Below are 12782 nucleotides of genomic sequence, written 5' to 3'. Positions count from 1 at the left end.
GACAGATCGCGTGTGCAACCATGTGCCCTCCCACACCAGGATGCCCTCACTCAAGCAGAATCAGACACTGAGCATGCACACACAGTTTACCTGTGCACACCCTCCCCGGCAGAATCACGCACACCGCACATTCACACACACACACCTCCACTCAGGGTCACACGCTGGTAACGCGGCTCACACATCCTCTCATTGCTTGGAGGCCCCACAAAGGCATGATCTACTCCTACACCCTTTGCTCACATATACACAACAGATGGGCAAACTTCAAAAGGTTCCCAGCTTAGACCTAGCTGTCAAGTTTTCTACAATGCTCTTCCTCACCACGGTATCTGAGAAAGCATCCAAGCACCTAGAGTTTTATCTAACCTCCTCGAAATCTCAAGAGAGCGGGCTCAGCACACAAAGGGCATGTCAATTCTTGGCTGCAAACCCAGAGCGAACGTGCATTTTTTCTGGACATTTCAGGGCTATGGAGGATTCTGACTTTACCCATTCCTGTTTGCTCACCCTTAGGGCATGTGCCCCTGGTTCCAAAGGAAAGAGTCAGAGGGTATCCAATCAAGGCCCACACTCTGCTCACAGCCCCTCTAGCTGTGTACTATTTCTCGTAAGGAATCAAGCAGTATTTTACCCTTGCATATGCTAACGATCACCGTGTCCCACTGTCCCCCAAAGACACGCTGGTTTCCAGGCCTTTTCAGTCAGGGAATCTAGTGATCACAATTCAATGTTGCAGATAAAACCTAAGGCTGCTTCGGGACTCGACAACTCCTAGGTCAGTGTGTCCTCAAACTCCTGTGGGCTGGGCTCAACCCAGCCACTACGGTAGGGTTGCGTTTGGTCTAACCAAACCTGGAACTTGCCCATGGGAGGCCTAAAAAGGACAATCGAATTGTCACTAGAAGAAGCAAGTCCAAGAACACATGTGCTGGGACCAGGGTGATCTAGAAAGGCCACCAAGCACCAGAGAGCGGCCTCAGCCTGTGCCTGCTACAGATCAGCACAAGGGTGGCGTGGGGGGATCCTCTCCAAAGGGCTGTGGCCAGATCCCTTCTCTGCTCGCTGTGGTTTTCCAGTCACTGTTCCTACCAGTGGCTTTAGAGCCACATGCCCTTTGTAAAGCAGCATGGAGGGGTTGTGGTGGGAGCAACTTTGGGTTGCCAACCTTCTAATCGCAGAAAACCGAACACCCTTGCCCCGCCCCCTGCCCCATCTTCAAGGCCCCGCCCCTCCAATGCTCGCTATCCCCCACCCTCACTCGCTCATTTTCACTGGGCTGGGGAAGGGGGTTGGGGTGCAGGAGGGGGTGAGGGCTCCAGCTGGGGGTGCAGACTCTGGGGTGAGGCCAGAAATGAGAAGTTTGGGGTGCAGGAGGGGGCTCTGGGCTGTGGCCAAGGGGTTTGGAGTGCAGGAGGGAGCTCTGGACTGGGGCAGGGGGTTCGGGCACAGGAGAGCATGCGGGGTGAAGGGTTCAGGAGAGTTTGGGTGCAGGAGGGGGCTCAGGACTGGGGGTTGAGGTGCAGGCAGCAGCACCTGGAGCCCCCATGGCCACCCCTATGCCTATAAGCCGGAGGGACATACTGGCCACATCCCCAGCCGGGTAGGGAGTCTGCCAGCCCCCTCAACCAGACTTCTAACAGCCTGGTCAGCAGTGCTGACCAGAGCCACCAGGGTCCCTTTCGACTGGGTGTTCTGATCGAAAACCGGACGCCTGGCAACCCTAGAGAACATGGGGGTAACAACGGGTTGCTGGAGATTTCAATATCTGACATGTGGGATTCTCTATTGTGTCAGTACCTGAAACCAAGCCAGCCCGGAGGGGCGAGTGTGCTGGGGAAGGAAACGCTCAGCAGTAGAAAGGGAAGGCTGGTGGGATGGTGGGCAGATTCTGCTCTCACTGCGGCTTTAAAGGAGTCCATCCACAGTTCAGGTCACAGCACACCACTGGTCATAAGGGAAAGCCACAGGGCGAGATGTTTTACACCCAGCCGCCTCCTTTGAAAGCAATGGGGACTCCTCCTTCCCCAGCAAGAACCATAGGAGCTGCTGGGTGCTGAGCCATATTGAAAACCGGCCCGTAATATGGGCATGAATCAAAACTGGAAGCTTCACTCAAAGACTAGGACTGGCCAGCAGCTCAGCACTGAGCACTACCATGGCAGCTACCTTTGGTCAGAGTCCTGGCTCCAGAACCGCCCTCCACAGGCCAGCAAGAACTGGCAGTGGTGTAAAGGGCTCTGGGCAATAACTTAATTCACCCAACGGTGACCCCTACACCCAGCTGAGGATCAGGGACCAGTGCCTCCGAAGTGAATCCCTTCCCATCTCCACCTGGAAGGCTGACAGCTGCAAAGGGCAGACCTCGCAACAGGCGATGGAAAGCATGGACCAAAGGGCTGTGATGGGAGACGGGGTCTCCCATCCCCAAGAGAACAGTGTGGCAGGGACATAGTTGAGGTATCGGGTGCAAAGTCCACCCCCCAAAGGCAAGCAGGTGACTGGATAACCACTTACCAAACACTGGAAGGAAGCACGTACCCAGCTTGAAAATATGCATGGCCTTAGGGTAAGCTGCATGTTTTTCACTTGAGTCTCAAGATAAATAAAGCGTCAACCTCACTGCAAACTAAGGAAGTGCCACAAAGTGCCGGGACAGAATTAACCCCTCCCCCCGCCCGCATCCCTCCGCGCGCCGGACTGCACACAGGCCAGGAACTGAGTATTTGCTGAAATCAAGAGAAAACAATTCTAATAGCGTCTAGGGGAGAAAACAGTAATGTTTAAAGCAGACACAGACTTGGAAAAATACATGCCCGAGTGTGCAGCATACAGCATTTAATCCTTCCACGCAGTAAACGTCTCTGTAAGTCACGTGTACGTTTCCAGGAGCACATTGCAAGGGCTCACAGCTTAGGGGCTTCAGCAATATGGAGGGGATTATAAAAAGCGTATTCCTAATGAGTAAACTAAGATCTCAGTCAGTAGCCTCTTTAAGACTTTCCTAAATTTGCTCCAGGCACTAAGTCTGATGCAGCCATCTAGCAAAAATCTAACTGATTGCCTTTCATCACCTCAGTGGAAATATGGGATCAGGACGGAGAAGGGAGGGAACAGTTTCACAACATTGGGATACTTTTAACATTTCAGAAGTTACCCCGAACAGGGCGTGCTGTCTAATGGAAAGGACAGAGGACTCAGAGTCAGAGTGCATGCCCAGCTGGCCCCCGGCGTCTGTTCCCAGCTCTGCTACCAACTTGCCCACAGCAAAATCTGAAGCCAACATTTTCAGATGTAGCCTCAGTTTTGGGAGCTCAGTGAAAGATGCCTGGGGCCTGGTTTCCATAGTCTTCCATTGCTAGAGAAGGGGAAAAGATGAACTCACTCAATTCCAGCAAATATTTTCCTACTAGAGATAAAGACAAACACCCACAAAAGAGAAGGAAGAAGACCACCAAGTCCTGGAAAGCAGAGGAGGAAGTTGAATTACCAAGGACTAGAGCCTCTGTGAGCTGGTCAAAACCCAACTGTCCTTTTCAGCAGGCTGGAAGCTACAATGCTGTGAGAACATGCATCATGGACGCAGCAGGCTGGGACTGCAAGCAAAACGGGTTCTACTTCAGGGCAAATTTTTAAACAGCTAAATACGCAAGGTTCTGAAGGGAACAATAAAGCCACCAGCTCTCCTGAAAGCATGAAGGGCTCCCTTCCCAGCTTGGTGAGAGCAGCGTGGTTCCTTATTTTAAAGCGGAATCGGAGTCGTGAATGCGGTGGAGTCAGACGCTGACAGATTTGTAGTTCCTGTGGACAAGAGTTGGTGGTGCAGAGCATGGGAATAACCTCGCTCTGTCCTTTACCATTCCAGGGCAGAGACTATCTTGATTTATTTTAATCCTCTCCAAGCAAGACAATGGGAAGGCACCAGTGCATGCCAGCCACCCCTGAGATTAAGGGAGGAAGTGCTCATGTGTGGGGAAAATGGCCACTAGCCAAAGAAATATGTGAGGACCTGTTCTCCTGATCCCCCACCAAAGCCAAGACTTGGCAGGATACCATCTCCCTCTTCTCCCCCAGCCCCACCTCCCCCACACTGTGATTTGCATAGAGAACTTGTTAGAGCTGCAAGAATAGTGAGGGAGAAACTAACTCTGCATCTGCCTGACTAGGAAAGCAAATTTTGACTGTCCTATGTATTCAGGACTCTAAAAAACAAACCCTTTCCACGCACACACATCTTAGTAGTGCAAACAGTCCAATCGAGTACATCTTAAGGTTCAAATCACCAAAAGGAAACCGCACATTCAACCGTAACAACTGCAGCTTTCCAGTACCAATTTGTGGCAAGCTAGTTACCTAACTCATCCAATCAGAGAACAGGAACACCGTTATGTGATTTCAGTACCTAACACAGTACAAATTGCACCCACCACAATTGAATATAAAATTCAGATTTTGAGCTGCGTTGGTTAGATACATAAGTCAAATGGTTTTGTTTGCATTCCTTGATTGGATGATTTATACCACGAACCGACACAGCATAAATTGCAAGCATCACAATTGACTATAACATTCAAATTTTGCACGGTGTTGGTTAATTATATACGTCGTCCAATCAGAGAACACAAACAATATCACAGAAGCAAACCAGGCACACAACGCAAATAAGGAGCATTTACAACCTGATTATTTTCTGAAGAAATTTGTGAATAACTTGGAGTAAAGAATAATTATAGAATCTCATCATCCACTCATGATGAATTTGTGAATAAAACATCAAAATTTGTTGACTATATTATCTGCAGTATTCCCAACTCAAGCATTCAAAAATTATGAGTCAAAATCATGAGATTAAAAAAAAACAAAAAAACCCAAACCCTTGGGTTCTTCTGAATTTCCTTGGTTTTGGAGCCTTTAGGGCTTGTGTTTATAAAATATTCTAGGTAACCAGTGAGGCTAGTAACTTACCTTAAAAACCCCCAAAACAAATATTCCCATGCAATTGCATGTGTGCTGGAGCAGGGCTTGAAGAAAAGCACCAAATATCATGAACTGTGCTGAAATGGCGAGAGTTGGCAGCATTGTTTTAACTTGTTAAGAGTTATTCACTCAACTCCAGAAATGTCCAAACATCTTAAAAGGTGCATTTCAAAAATGCCAAACCGTTCGTTCGTTCATGCTCTCACAGCAAAGGCAAGTGCAAAGCTTTCCCATGGGGCGAGTTCTCTGTATGAAGAGCCTGTCTACATCAGGGGTTTTTACATCAACGTAGCTACTCTGGTGTGGCACATCTCCCTGCGGGGCTCAAACCTCACTTTACACCGGCACCTCATCACTGGAGGTCTGCACCAGCACAACCATCCTTTCTACAGACATACAGACAAACCCCTTGTCGGAAGCTAAGGGAAAGGCCCCTATCATTCAGGGGTGCTGGAATAATTTGTACAGTGGGGGTGCTGAGAGCCACTGAACCAAACTGTAAACCCTGTGTATAATGGAAACCATTTCAAGCCAGGGGTGCAACAGCACCCCCGCACCCCTAGTTCCAGCAGCTATCATTTTATACATTTTTAGCAGTGCATTTTAAAATGAAATGTCGTCCATTTGGAGCAGACAGAGAAGCCGCAGCACTATCAAGGGAACATCCAGGAATTTCTTGTAGCTTTGTTTCTGAAAGAGAGACGGACTGTGTTGGCAGTTGAGGGATGGAAACTGCAGATTCAGTGTCCCAACCTGGGGCACACAGGATCCATTAAGTAAGGCCAGGCCTCAAGAAAACAAGTTCACTTAAGATCAGCCGCGAGATACAGCTGCATGCAGAGCTTGGAGAGTCTCAATGAAGAGTTTACTTCTGGCCATTTCTCATTCGTGACCAAGGACAAACAGGGACCTCATTTGCTTTGTGCAGCTTAGTGTGTTTGTTATAGGAGGGAGGACAGAGCACAGCCAAAAATTTTTTAGACTCGCTAACAAACCGTCTAACATAAGGGGCGAGATCTGCAGCAGGACCACCTTAATGAGATACTCCAGCCAGTGCCTCCCCAGAGGGCCAATACAGGCTCCAACAAACTTCCGTTTTAGCAAGGAGAACTGTGTAAATAAGACATTAGTAGGCATGAGAAGCCCAGGCGGGCATCTGCATTACAGGGCATTAGCACACTGCATGCCTGCAAAAATTATTCAGATAGGAGGGATATCGCTGGGGTGCCACTGATTAGCAGGACTACTGGAAAACTACACAGCAGTGTTTTATGGGGATGCTTTATATCAGCCCTAAATATAGAATAGTAAAGCAAGGCTGGAGAAACTTTTGGCTAAATTGTCTAGGTGTGCCAGGTATTAAAAACTTTCCTCAGACATTCAACTATGCAGAGTACATCTGCTAAGGAAGAGTAAGGAAACATTTAGCTTAATGACCATATCTAGAGAAAGTGCTATTCCATTACAGAGACAAAATCAACAGGCTTGAAACCAGAGGGAATATTTTCAGTGCAGAAGAGATTTTCCTCCCGCACTAAACTTTGTACCTTAAGAAGCCTTTTTGGCTCAGAAAACCCTCCTCTTTTAAAAGGCAGGCCTTATTTTATGTGTTAAGGCACGCTCTTAAGGTCCCAGGGAGAAAACAGTTCCATAAATCCCAAGAATCTCGCATCAAGCCGAACCCCTAAAACTGGCCTCACTCGCTCGGTTATAATGGGAGAATGGAAAAAAGCAAAGCAGGACTGCAGGGCAGTGACACAATGCACGCTCCTTCGGGGAGCATGTGGGGAGCAGCAGCCCATCCAGTGAAGGTCTAGGAGAACGCCGGGTTCAATGCTCTGAATCTGCCCACACCATCTCAGGAGGCTGCTGCTGGGTTTTGTTCAATTCAGACAGGAATTCCTTAGCCGCTTGCCTGGGATCGCTGAACTAGCCCGGCAGCGGCATGCCTGCCATTAAGCTCGCAATAATCAATATGAGAAACATTTACCAGGTGCCAACTATCCAGAGAGTTTACACAAGGTCAAGAAACAACTTCCCCCTCTTCATTTCCAGTCACAGGCTCTCCAGGGCTCCTCGAAAACCAGGCAGTGGCCTGACCCCGGTGGCGCCTGCCCTACAAGAACTCTGAAGCCACCTTTCCCCGTGGCCTAGAGAGAAATAAATCCCTCCCTGCAAACTCCAGCACAGGGCTGCCTCTAAAGCCCTGCTGCAGAAATGGAGAATTCAGCCCCCTGCTCAAGGTGTCCTTCACCTCTGACTGCCAGAAGCTGGGACTGGATGGCAGGGGGCGGATCAGGCGATAAATCGCCCTGTTCTGTTCATCCCCTCTGAAGCGCCTGCCCCCAGCCACTGCTGGCAGACAGGATCCCGAGCTAGATGGACCCTTGGCCTGCCCTAGTATGGCCGCTCTTATGTTCCCCCAGCACAGGGGCTCTCCTGTTCTATAAAGGAGCGCGGGTCCCCCGGGTTCGCTCTGCCCATGGGACTAAGCAGTTTGCCCTCCTTTGGGGAGGTCTGGTTGCCAGGCTGGGCCAGGCACAGCACCAAGAAGTGCCCCCAACTCCCCCCGGTGGATGCTACCCGGACACATCCACGTCGGGGCTCCCTGCGGCCGGGGCACCGCTGGGGGAGAAGCAGTCGCAGGCCCCGATCCTGCAGGCGCCCGCGCGCACCGGTAAGTTTGCTCGGGGCTGGGCTGCCCCCTGGATCGGGCCCGTGCCAGGGGCGCTGCGAACTCTGCCGAGCACAGAGCCGGAGGCTGCTGCGGGCTCCCAGCGCCCTGCTCCCCGGGCACCTGGCACCGCAGGCCGGGACGGGGCCGGAACCAGCCCCCGCGGCTTTGCCCCAGCCACGGCTGAGCAAGGTCTGGCGGCTCCCTCCCGGGGCCCCATGCCCCAGGCTGGCGCGGGGACTGGAAGCAGTGGGTGCATCCAGGCTCCATCACCGCCCCACGGCGGACACTGACCCTCCCGCGGGGAGCAGGGCGGGCCGGGGTAGAGCCCTGGGCGCTCTCCGCCGCGTTTCACGGCCAGGCCCCCAGCCCTGAGCGGGGCGCCCCCTCTGACCCACTCCGGTCTCGCTCAGCAGCCCCGCCCCCACGGGGCCAGACCCCAGAGGCGCCCGCCCCCCGTCCGCCCACGCCCCCTCCCCCCAGGAGCGAGTCCCAAAGTTTGGGGAAAGTTTGCCCGCAGCTGCGATGGCGCCTCCCGGGCATGGGGGGCGGGTGGGAAGCCGCGTGGGACGCCCCCTCCAGCAGCTACTCACCGGTCCGGCTGGGCACAGTCCGCGGGGTCCAGTGGGGGGTTGCGGCCGCTCCAGGCGGGGCCGGTCCCGCTCGGTGCCCCCGGAGCTGCCGCGGGGACACAATCCCCCAGCGGCGCCGGCTGCTGGGAACAATAGGCGCAGAGCCCTGGCCGGGGCTGGAGGCGCGCAGACCTCCCGAGCCGCCCCAGCTCACAGCCCCGGCTCCATCTCACCAAGGGGGCCCCCGTGCGCTGTAGATCCGGGAAGGGGCTCGGCCCCCGGGGAAGACACAAGTGGCCGCGACGCCCCTAGACTCCGCCGATCCCGGGGGCTGGAAGCCCAGGTGCCCGGACGAGCTGCGGTGGATGCGCTGCGCTGCGCTCCCCGGGTTCCCTCCGTGCGCTCCGGAGCGACGCGCCTCCCTCCTCCGGCTGCTGCCCGGTGCCCAGTCCCCCACTGCGCGCTGCAGAGCAGGGCTGAGTCCCTCCCTCTCCGCCAGCCCCTCCTCCGTCCTCCACACCCCCCTGCTTCCCAGCTCCTCCTCCTCGCTTCGCTCAGGCCCTCCCGCCCCGGCCCTTCTCTGTGTTCCCACGCCGCCCTCCTCTCCGCCGCCAGCAGCCTGCTGGGCTGACTGCCCCGGGTTAGCCTGTCCTGGGTCGGGAAGCGTCCCTGCCTCCGGCGGGAGAAGGAATCTCAGGCTCCGGCTTCTCGGGATAGACAGGAGCGGCAAGGGCTCGGGACTTTGCCCGGGAGGCTCTTCCAAGTGCGTGCGGGGCCGCTGGATGGGCGAACAAACCCCTCGGTATTTGGATCTGAGCTCCGAGCCCCCGAAATGCGGCTCCTCCTTCCGCACGGAGCTCATGGCAAACTCTTGGCTGTGGGGCGCAGGCGGCTGGGGAACGTCCCTCCTCCCCCAGCAGAGCTGGGCCTTTGGCCACCTCTCGGGTTTACATTTTATTTGCGTGTTCCCTTCCAAATAAACCTGCGTGGTTTCTATCGGCTGATTCCAAACAGTGCAGTTTATTGTGGGGGGTGTGTTTCATAGCCCGATTATTTATGTGTGTTATGGTAGCGCTCAGAGTCCCCGAGATCAGGATCCGGGACCCCATTGTGATAGATATGTAGTAACAGGAGCCGGTTTTTGCCCTGAAGCGCTTACAATCTAAGGCCCCGATCCTGCAATGAGCTTTATGGACGAGCCAAGGCTCAGCCAATGTGCGCTGACAGGCACAGGGCTGCCGGACATACAACAAATAAAATAACCAAGCAACAGACATGCAACATGTCAGAAGAGCAGAACTCGTCAGAAATCAGTGTTGCCAACTCTTGCCGCATGATAATCTCCTTATATTTGGTGTGATTCTTAAAGCCCCAGCTGCCAAGATCAAGTGAGAATCTCAGATTGATTGACTTATTTCTCTTTTAGGTAAATTTCTAGCCCTGGCGGTTGCAGAGCAAACCTGAACTGAGTGTGAGATAAAGGCTCAGGGAAACCAGCTGGCAAAACCACAGAACCCAGCATTGCTGATTTTACTTTTGAAATCTCAGGATTTTAAAGACAATGTATGATTATTTAGGGCTTGACTCACGATTTTTGAACAGTCAGGGTTGGTGATATTGTCTTCCCCCTCCAACACACACGCTCGCTTCCCCACTATTTGTTAATTCATGCAAACTGCCTAAAGATTTCTGGAGTTAAGTAACAAACAATAACAAAAAGAGAGAGAATTCAGAGGCAAAGGTGAGGGGAAAATCTGATTTTATTGTGACTAGTTTGTTTTCCAGTAGAAAGACCCTCTGAATTAAAATCACGCCCCTCTGTCTTTTCTGGGAGAAATGGGCTAGCAGCATTCCTCTTTCCTATGTTTGATACTTCCAGCTCACAAACATCTTAGTATGGTTTTATGATGTACCACCTAAAACCAGGATCCTGTCATTATGTTTGTGTGGTCAGACCCTTATGACCTGAGTGTTCTACATGGATCTGACCACAAGATCAAGACCTAAATCCTCAAGTTTCAGAATTTGCTTTGATTTGCAAGAGTTGCCTCATGCCATCTATTCAGATTTTTCTGCCTTTTGCTCCTGATAGACAAAAATATACCAAACTGCTATTATCTGGGGGTTCTGGTGATTTGAACAAACTATCTGAGGTTTGCTCTCTTGGCATCTTTGTTTCCATCAAAAGCTATAGGCAAATGTCTTTCTTCGTTATTGCACAGATAGGTAACATTTATTCCCCTTATGCATATGTGGCTTGTGGAAGTGATGAGCACCCATGGCTCTTTCTGAAAATCAAGCCTGTATCTTCCACTCTGATGGGCTTGGAAAGGATTGTCAGCCCCAAATAATCTGTGCCACAAACCACTGAACAGTCCAAAAAACAACTGACAGCTGAAACCATTCACCCCATCTGTCTCATGTCAACACTTCGGTGAGGTCTAGAGGAGAAACATGGTGAAAGTTCTAAGCTGTAAAGCACTTGGGAAAATGTCTGCAGGCTCAGGCAACAGTCCAGCCTTTGGCTTTTCCGGAGGCCTCAGACACCAGCTCTGCTAAGAGGTAGCTGTAGCTGGAGTAGCATGCGGGGTCTATTGTCATGCAAATTAATCTGCCGAAAACCCTACTTGGCTTCAGAATTCTTAGGCCCAGTAATCCCCCACTAAGCAGCTTCTAAAGAGAGAGAGAGCTGTCCCCAGGCAAGGTTCACCTAGGATAATGTAGACTGCGCAAGGAGGTTTGATTTAGATTCACGGAGCCTAAACAGTGAGGTAGTCCTGGACGAGACTCCAGTGCAGTATAGGCCAGAATGAAGACATCTCCTGGCTCACTGTGGAAGAGCTGGAAGAGACAATGTGCAAATGATTAAGTTATGAAGTGGAACAAGACAGGCTGAATTAGAGGCATCAATCACCACAACTATATCTGAACCAAATGCTAGGTGTCCATCTTTGGAATGAGAGCAGCCCATTGCCAGCTCCGGCAACTGCTTACTTTTGATGCCAATCGCTATTTAATAGGTTTTTCCAGGGGTGATCAATAAATATTGGTTGATGCCTGGAGTGGAGAGAAGGTAACAGTCCTCCCAAGACTCTCCTATCCATGTGGAGTGTTGCAGCTGATCGCATCAATTAGGGAATTGTGCAGGGAATAGTTTATGAAAAATATGCCCTAGCTTAGTCACAAGATAGGGGCTGGACACAGGGATCACTGGGCGAGGTTCTCTGCCCAGTGTTCTGCAGGAGGTCAGATTAGATGATCACAATGGTCCCTTTTGGCTTTAAATTCGGTGACTGCATGAACGGGTTATGGTGAGGGAGCTCTGACTCAGGTCCCCCTCCTGATCCCAGTGTAGTTGTGATTCGGTCTCTCCAGCTTGCTGCCTTTCGGAGAGCTCCATGCTGCATCTCAGCTCACGGTTCCTCTCTGATCTCAGTGAAATACGCACCCAGGCAGTGAGCCTGGTTATAAACAGGCTGGTGAGCAGGAGGGATTTGTTTTTTGTTTTGGTTTCCAAGCTGCATTTTGTTATCCTCATTTTGTCTGTTTCTATTTGGCTCCCGATGAATTCTTTTAAGGCAGATAATTGTGAAGAATGCAGCCCAGGTTAGCCGCCAAAGCAGCAGCACTGAAGGAAGAAAATATATTAGAGCAGGGAGACGGCTAGCCAAGCAGGGAAAACGAGAGCTCTTTGCAACAAGAAGGGAGGAGAGTGAAGGCCCAGGGGCCTCCTGCAGTTTGGTTCTGCAGCATAGGACTGCCAGACCCTAACGGATGGAAGAGTTTGGGTAAGTTAGGGTAAGTCCACTCTGCAATAAAAACCCCGTGGCATGGAGTCTCAGAGCCTGGGTCAGTTGACTGGGGCTGCGGGGCTAAGAACAGCAGTGTAGACATTTGGGCTTGGGCTGGAGCCCGGGGTTCTGAGACCCTCCCTCTCCCAGGGTTTCAGAACAGCTAGGCTGCAATTTGAGCCCCACAGCGTCAGCTGACACAGGCCAGCCAGGGTGTTTTCTTGCAGTGTAGACGTACTCTTACAGCCAACATCCTTCCTCCCCCAGCCTCTGCCCCCCAGATCCCTAGGAATTAAATACCTCATCGGTTCTGGCATGGCAGCTGTGTTCAAATGCCCTCCTCGCTAGACTGGTGACTAGGGCCATAAGCTCAGTGCAAGTAGTCAAAGAGCTCAGCACGCCGGAGCTGGAGTGCAGGGTGTAGACCAGTGGGCCAGCTTACCTCTGTTATAGTCATTGCTTTCCATTCTATCCTGCTTTACTGTATTCAGCAGTAATGCAAGGAACCTACAGGCCTGTGTCCTGTAAAACATTGGCTTCAGCAGTTAGCATGAGGCTTGAGGTCTATGAACTTGGCATAGATAACTTAGGAGAAGTCAAGTGTAGGGTGGAATTTTGTCCATAAGGACATCAGCCAAGCACAGAACATGAACTAACACCAGCTTCTGGAAGGTTTGGGACGCATTATCCGACTGCAAGAGCGCCATGGCAATGAATTAGCGTATATGATCATGAGTTAAAATCATAAAGACACTAACCTATAGAAGG

General features: G+C 51.7%; 1 protein-coding gene across 8 annotated transcripts in view; it reads right to left on the bottom strand.

The window, feature by feature from the left end:
• FGFR1 (fibroblast growth factor receptor 1) overlaps positions 1-8691 on the bottom strand; it is a 128881-nt gene extending 120190 nt beyond the window's left edge. For 3 of the 8 annotated variants that reach the window (XM_084614992.1, XM_084614994.1, XM_084614993.1), the window contains exon 1: positions 8245-8691. The gene's annotated coding sequence lies outside the window, so the exon portion shown is untranslated. The remainder of the gene's footprint in view (positions 1-8244) is intronic. The other 5 variants (XM_084614996.1, XM_084614997.1, XM_084614999.1 and 2 more) reach the window with 2 other exon arrangements.
• Positions 8692-12782: the final 4091 nt, after the last annotated feature.

This window comes from Lepidochelys olivacea (assembly GCF_965140295.1).
Source record: "Lepidochelys olivacea isolate rLepOli2 genome assembly, chromosome: 26".
Lineage (NCBI taxonomy): Eukaryota > Metazoa > Chordata > Testudines > Cheloniidae > Lepidochelys > Lepidochelys olivacea.
Note: the sequence above shows the minus strand (reverse complement) of the source record. Positions and strands in the feature narration are given on the sequence as shown.